The sequence below is a fragment of the Tachypleus tridentatus genome, chromosome 8 (assembly GCF_004210375.1).
Source record: "Tachypleus tridentatus isolate NWPU-2018 chromosome 8, ASM421037v1, whole genome shotgun sequence".
Classification (NCBI taxonomy): Eukaryota; Metazoa; Arthropoda; class Merostomata; order Xiphosura; family Limulidae; genus Tachypleus; species Tachypleus tridentatus.
In genome coordinates this window covers 122,102,462-122,108,461 of record NC_134832.1, presented here as the reverse complement: position 1 = coordinate 122,108,461, position 6,000 = coordinate 122,102,462, and the positions used below count along the sequence as shown (strand labels likewise).

General features: G+C 33.5%; 1 protein-coding gene across 1 annotated transcript in view; it reads left to right on the top strand.

Moving 5' to 3' along the window:
- Nucleotides 1-1,357: 1,357 nt before the first annotated feature.
- The window catches only part of LOC143223372 (uncharacterized), a 63,057-nt gene continuing 58,414 nt past the window's right edge, over nucleotides 1,358-6,000 (top strand). Inside the window, exon 1 of the mRNA XM_076451273.1 lies at nucleotides 1,358-1,650. The gene's annotated coding sequence lies outside the window, so the exon portion shown is untranslated. The remainder of the gene's footprint in view (nucleotides 1,651-6,000) is intronic.

Here is a 6,000-nt window from a genome sequence, read left to right as displayed (position 1 = left end):
AATACTTCGTTTGTTTGTTATGGATCATTAAAACAAGTGTGAATTAGACTTAACCCTAAAGTACTATAAACAAATATTCTCATACACTATCTTCCCAATTTGTGTTAAACTCTTGACAAATCACTTTCTTTATAACTGTAGTTAAACATATTAGTTAAATATCTTTAAATTATATAGGATATACAAACGTTTTACTTAAACCGTATGTTCAGCTGGTTCAAGTTGTTGCATATAATCGCTCATTATTCATAGACTAGCTGTCTTTCCTCTAGACTTACACTGCTAAATTAGGGACGGCTAGCGCAGATATTCAAAACATAAACAGATATGACTGGAGATAGTAGTGTTAATATCCCAATTATCTTCATTGTTACTGTTATTTTAACAAGTAAACATGCAAGAACATTCAGAGTTAAACTCTTCTGATTCGGCTCCATACCTCAAACATTATTTTTTTCTTTCTTCTGAAATAGTTCCCGTTGAATCTCATCTAAGAAGAGACTCCTCACATTAAGTTTAATATTCGTAAAACAAGTTTAAGTGGAAGCTAATAATTATTTCAGGAGGTTTCGTCACCTTGTTTACTTTTCGTTGTAGTTTGGATACCATAGTAATGACACCGATGACATTTTAAGTGTTTGTTTTGACAGACCTACCTTTCTATACAAAATTTTAATTTAATAACATCTTTAAGAGAGATCAAGTATCTGAATAATCAGATTTATTAATCTTGGTTGCTGTAATTTTTCAAATATTTGTTTTTTTCTTGATCCTGTTTACTGTTTCTGATTAAAACATGGACGTCTACATCGTAAATTTCTACTAGTAAGCTGTAAGGCTACAGATATTGATCCGTCGGAACTAAATCCAGAAGGGAGTTCACAAAAAAAAGAAAACACGAAAACAACAATGCTTTATTTGTTTTGAATTTTGCGCAAAGCTACACAAGGTTTATCTGCGCTAACCGTCCCTAATTTAGCAGTGTAAGAATATAGGGAAAGCAGCTAGTCATCACCACCCACTGACAAATCTTGGGTTACTTTTTTACTAACAAATAGTGGGATTGACCGTTATATTATAACGCCCCCACTGCTTAAAGAGCGAACATGTTTAGTGTGACGGGGATTCGAACCCGCGACCCTTAGATTATGAGTCGAACGCCTTAACCTACCTGGCCGTGCTTGGCCGACAACGATGCATTCACAGCTAAAAGTGAACTTGAAACTGTCGTATTGTGAAGATAAAAGCAAATAATGAGGGTTAACCTGTAGCACTAAGGTCATGGAATAACCAATCAAGAAACGAGAGGAAAACAAAGCTATCTTTTTCTTGCTGCTGTAGAGAGCTACTTGGATCGAGACCACACTCAGACATAAAGGTTCAGGCGTTTATGTCTCTGCCACCTATGGGACGTCTCAGACAACAAAGAGATGTTGTCAACAGTCTAGCCACTCTTTAGTTTAAATGTGTTTGTCTTGATATCACGTTATGTTCGATGCGCGAAATTACAAAAGAACTCTGAACGAGCAATATGAACTATTTATGACAGGCTTATTAGATTCAAAACAACAGTAGAGGGATTCCACTAGTCCAGTTGGTGGAAATGTCAGAATAGTATTCAAGCAATGTTATTTAACAATATCAATTCAGGTAAAGTTCGTATTTTTGGTAACTTGTTTTACACATTTAATTTAAAGATCCCATTTTAACTGTTTTATTTTCAAAAATATTCTGAACAAACTGGCCAAGGAGCAACTTCTATAAAATATCATCGTCTGTACTTGTATATGTATATTTACTTAACGAAATGTTTAAGTTAATAATTTTCTTTTTAGGATTACTACGATAAACAAAATGTATTTCTCGTATTTGTTTTCTTATAATTTTTGTGTTATAACGCAAAATGTCTTATAAGATGTGTCTCAAATCATATTAAAGTGGTAAACAAGCTTATTCAAGATAAGATATAATATGGATCGTTAAACTTAGCAACCCCAAGTTTTCCTGTCCCAGAACGCTCAATCCATGTTCTTGGATTAACATCTGCTGATCACGTTCTTTGAAACAGCTTTGACTAATTAAACAAACACTTTAATTAACTTTACTTGCTTGGTGTACAAAACAAACTAAAAACCACTTAGAGAAGTTTATCACTTCTTTACTTTCCAAGTGCTTTAACACAATGCACAACGTTATAACCAGCTAGGTCTAAACATGGATTTCTTTGAAGTTATACATGTATTACTCAGACAAATTACAGATTTAGTAAGAGCGGCTTTCAAGTAATCAGAACCCCAATCAACGACTATAGCCACGCTCCAATTTGAATAAGTGGTCTGGTGTGTGTGATTTATTATAGCAAAGCCACATCGAACTATCTGCTGAGCCCATCGCGAGGAGTGCTCTGGTTTTTACTGGCCTACAATTTCTTAAGTTATCTCAGAGTTTTCGTGTTTTATTTCACAACTCACTAACAACTAACTGCTATTATTTTCTGCGCCATTACAACAAAGGAAATACTGCTTGCATTTCAGTGGTGCAGTGGTATATCTGCGGGCTTATACCACTAGAAACCGGGTTTCGATACCCATGGTGAGCAGAATACGGATAGCCACTTGTGTAGCTCTGTGCTTAATAACAAACAACAAAGTAAATACTAATAAGCGTGTTTTCACTATTTCTCTCTAATCAGTTCAGTACTGAGGGACACACCTTGGCGAAATGAAACACAGAGTTGGCCGAAGGCAAAATGGTGGCCTGTACAAATTTTATATTCGGCATCACTGCTAATTTCAGCGGTAACCGCCCTGTGTAAGATGATGGTATGTGTAAATAACCTTACAATACTATTAAGATGATAGCAAGTTAGAACAACTTTACAGTGCTATCAAGATAATGCTATGTAAAAGTGAATTTGAGATACTATTATTGAAATACTACCAGGAGGTTCAACTACAGTTGTTCTTTTCAAGGTATAATATTGATCAGATTAGCAAAGATATTGGCGAAAATACACGTTTTGTATAATTACATGGCTGTTCCAAATACATTTTCACATGTAACTTATTCTACCAAAATAGTGCTTTACACAATACTTATGAATCAGATTTCATGGACATGACATAACCAAAGTGATATTCAACCTTTTGAAAGATATAATGAAAGGGAATTCACAATAACATTTCTTGAATGTTTTTCTCTGTGTAACAGTCCATTGTACCATCAAGGATTTCAGGTGTTTTATTTGCCAAAACAAGTTCTAGAACTAAATTAAAATGAGAGGAGACAGCTGAATCAAGTCATTCGTCACGAGAACAACAATACTTTGCTTAAGAAACAGCAATGCACAGCAGACCGAAACACTTACTTTGTTACCAAAGATTACAAGTTTTGGGTTACTTCTGGCTTGTTAAATCTACATTTTTTTTAATCATTGCAAGTTGGTTTCGATTTTCTTCACTAACTACGTATATTGTTTGTTTATTTGTTACTGAGCAGAAAACTACACAATCTATGCTGTGCCTACCATGATTATCGAAACGCATTTTTTAGCATTATATAGATCACCGTGGGTAGCACTGAACCCAATATATACGATGCTTTCAAGTTCGACACTGTTCATTTTGTATCTGACTGTTACAACTATTCTATTAAACTTTCTTTCTTTATGATTTTATATTTAACACAGATGTTTAATTTGATTATTTAACAGCTTGAAATGACACATAACTTAACATTATCAGTAAATATATGGATAATGTTACCAAACACGTACATAACGTGATAAGAAAATTGTTCTATCGAGTCAGCACGTCTTGTCTGACAACTCTCAAAGCAAAAGCCTGTATCTAACTAACATTAAAGTCACTTCTCAGTTCACCATCATTTTTCATTTTAATAAAAGCAAGAGATATGGTTTTTGCATTTGTATCTTGTATGTTTTGCATCATTGTTATTGATTAGAGGTAGAAATCTCTGATTTATCTCAGTATCATTTGGCAAATCATAAAACAGACTGAACCTAGTGTTTACTTTTTCGTCTAATACCTGATAAAGGAATCAGAAAAAAGAACATGAAAAATCTGATAAATATAAAAACCAGGTTCCTAGCTTATTTTCTACTCTAAATACTTCCAATTTTCATTTAAAGTTTAAACCTATAGTTTACTAGATACGTTAATTATAGACGTTGAATGGTGATATAACACCTAAACAAATCTTATTAACTCACCTAATGTGTCACTTTAAATGAGCTTAAATTAATTATTTTATTAATTAATCACCTAAACTATGTTAATATGTGAATTACGACTCAACAAAGTGTATGTGGATTTCATAAAGTAGGTGTTTCAGCTTGTACTTTGATAGGGACATACCCTGTTGGAGACAACCTACTATTGAATTGTAGACAACACAACAGTATATTTCCACTCGTTGAAAGTGGTAGTACTGTGAGCACTAGCTTGTGGTTAGTAGATTTTCTCGTGGTTGTACAACGCATAACTGGTAACCAATAACGAGGTTCAGTGATTCCATCAGAGAACTGTAATTAGGCTGAACACGAGGGCAAGTGAATGATATCAGCTTACAGTTATGATGTTTAAAAAAACACGTAGGTTCAAGATGTATTGATAGAAGTGAATAAAAACCCCGCGCGCTTTCAAAAGGTGGACCTGTCTTACTTCAGGGGCCAAACTGGGAATGGTGGTGTAATTGAATGAGTGATATATATATATATAAATGGAGTTTAGTGCATAATGAAAGTTATAGAAAAAACAGAATGATCTTCATGACATCACTAAACTGCCTTTACACATGTATATAATATATGTATATATAGAATATTAATACTAAAGAGTTAGGGAAAATAAAACAAAACTAAAAGAAGGACTGAGTTAAAAACAGTAGATCCAAACATCTGACTAATGTTAGTTTGTTATATAACTAAAAACAAATTTTTGGTTGTAACAAACTATATATATATATATATATTCCCAATTTATGCCTGAAGAAGTAAGGTCCATCTTTCGAAACCGCTCGGGTTATAGGGTTTTTATATCTCTCTATCAGCTCACAATGGTGTAAACTGCACACTCGGTTTAGGTATGACACAAAACGATACAGTAAGACAAATAGATCAAAGGCAGAAATCGGAGCTAAATGTATAAACTAGATACTCTGTTGTCCTCAGTTTTAATGAAATACTGAAACAAACGTAGGAAACAGATCCCATTTTTATGGATGCTGCTTGGAGATCGTCACGTGTTAGTGCACAAAAGATTGTAAAACACTGGGCTGTAAATGTAAGAAACTCTGTCTTTGTTATACTTGAGCTTGTGGAAGCCAGAAATTTGAGAATATAGTTGACGGTGTGAACAAATGCTATGTATGAAAAAGTTTAACATACTAAGTGTTACAACTGTAATGCGTTTTGAAATGCGAGGACACGAATGAACAATCTTGGAGATGAGGAAAACGAGACTTTTAATTTTTGGAGCCTTTCTCTGAAGGTGTGAACTTTAATAAATTGAATTCACACTAGGGGTAAATTTGTAGATTATGTGGAAAGAAAGCAATTAATATATGATGAAGCTCAAAATGGTATTATGCCTTATTCTTTACGTCTTATTGCAGAGATAAAGATAAAATAAGCCCCATTAAAATAGTAACTACAGTTTAAAGAAAAGCTGCTTTCAGTTTGTTTCAATATTTATTTTAAGTGTATTCGCAGACATCAGAAATATATCACAGTATATTTGCGTCGATTATCTGTGTGTTGCTTTGAGCAACTAGTTTCATTTTAGTGTATACCAGTGTAAAATGTTTTCATTGCAATTTTAGGTCATGATTTTTAGTTGTTGTCAGGGTGAAGTGTGTTTCCATTAACATATTATTAATGGTCGTCAAATTAGTTTTTGCCAATATAAAGCATGTTTTCATTACCATATCAAGTCATTTTTTTAGTTTTTATCAGGGTGAAGTGTGTTTTTATTACCATAT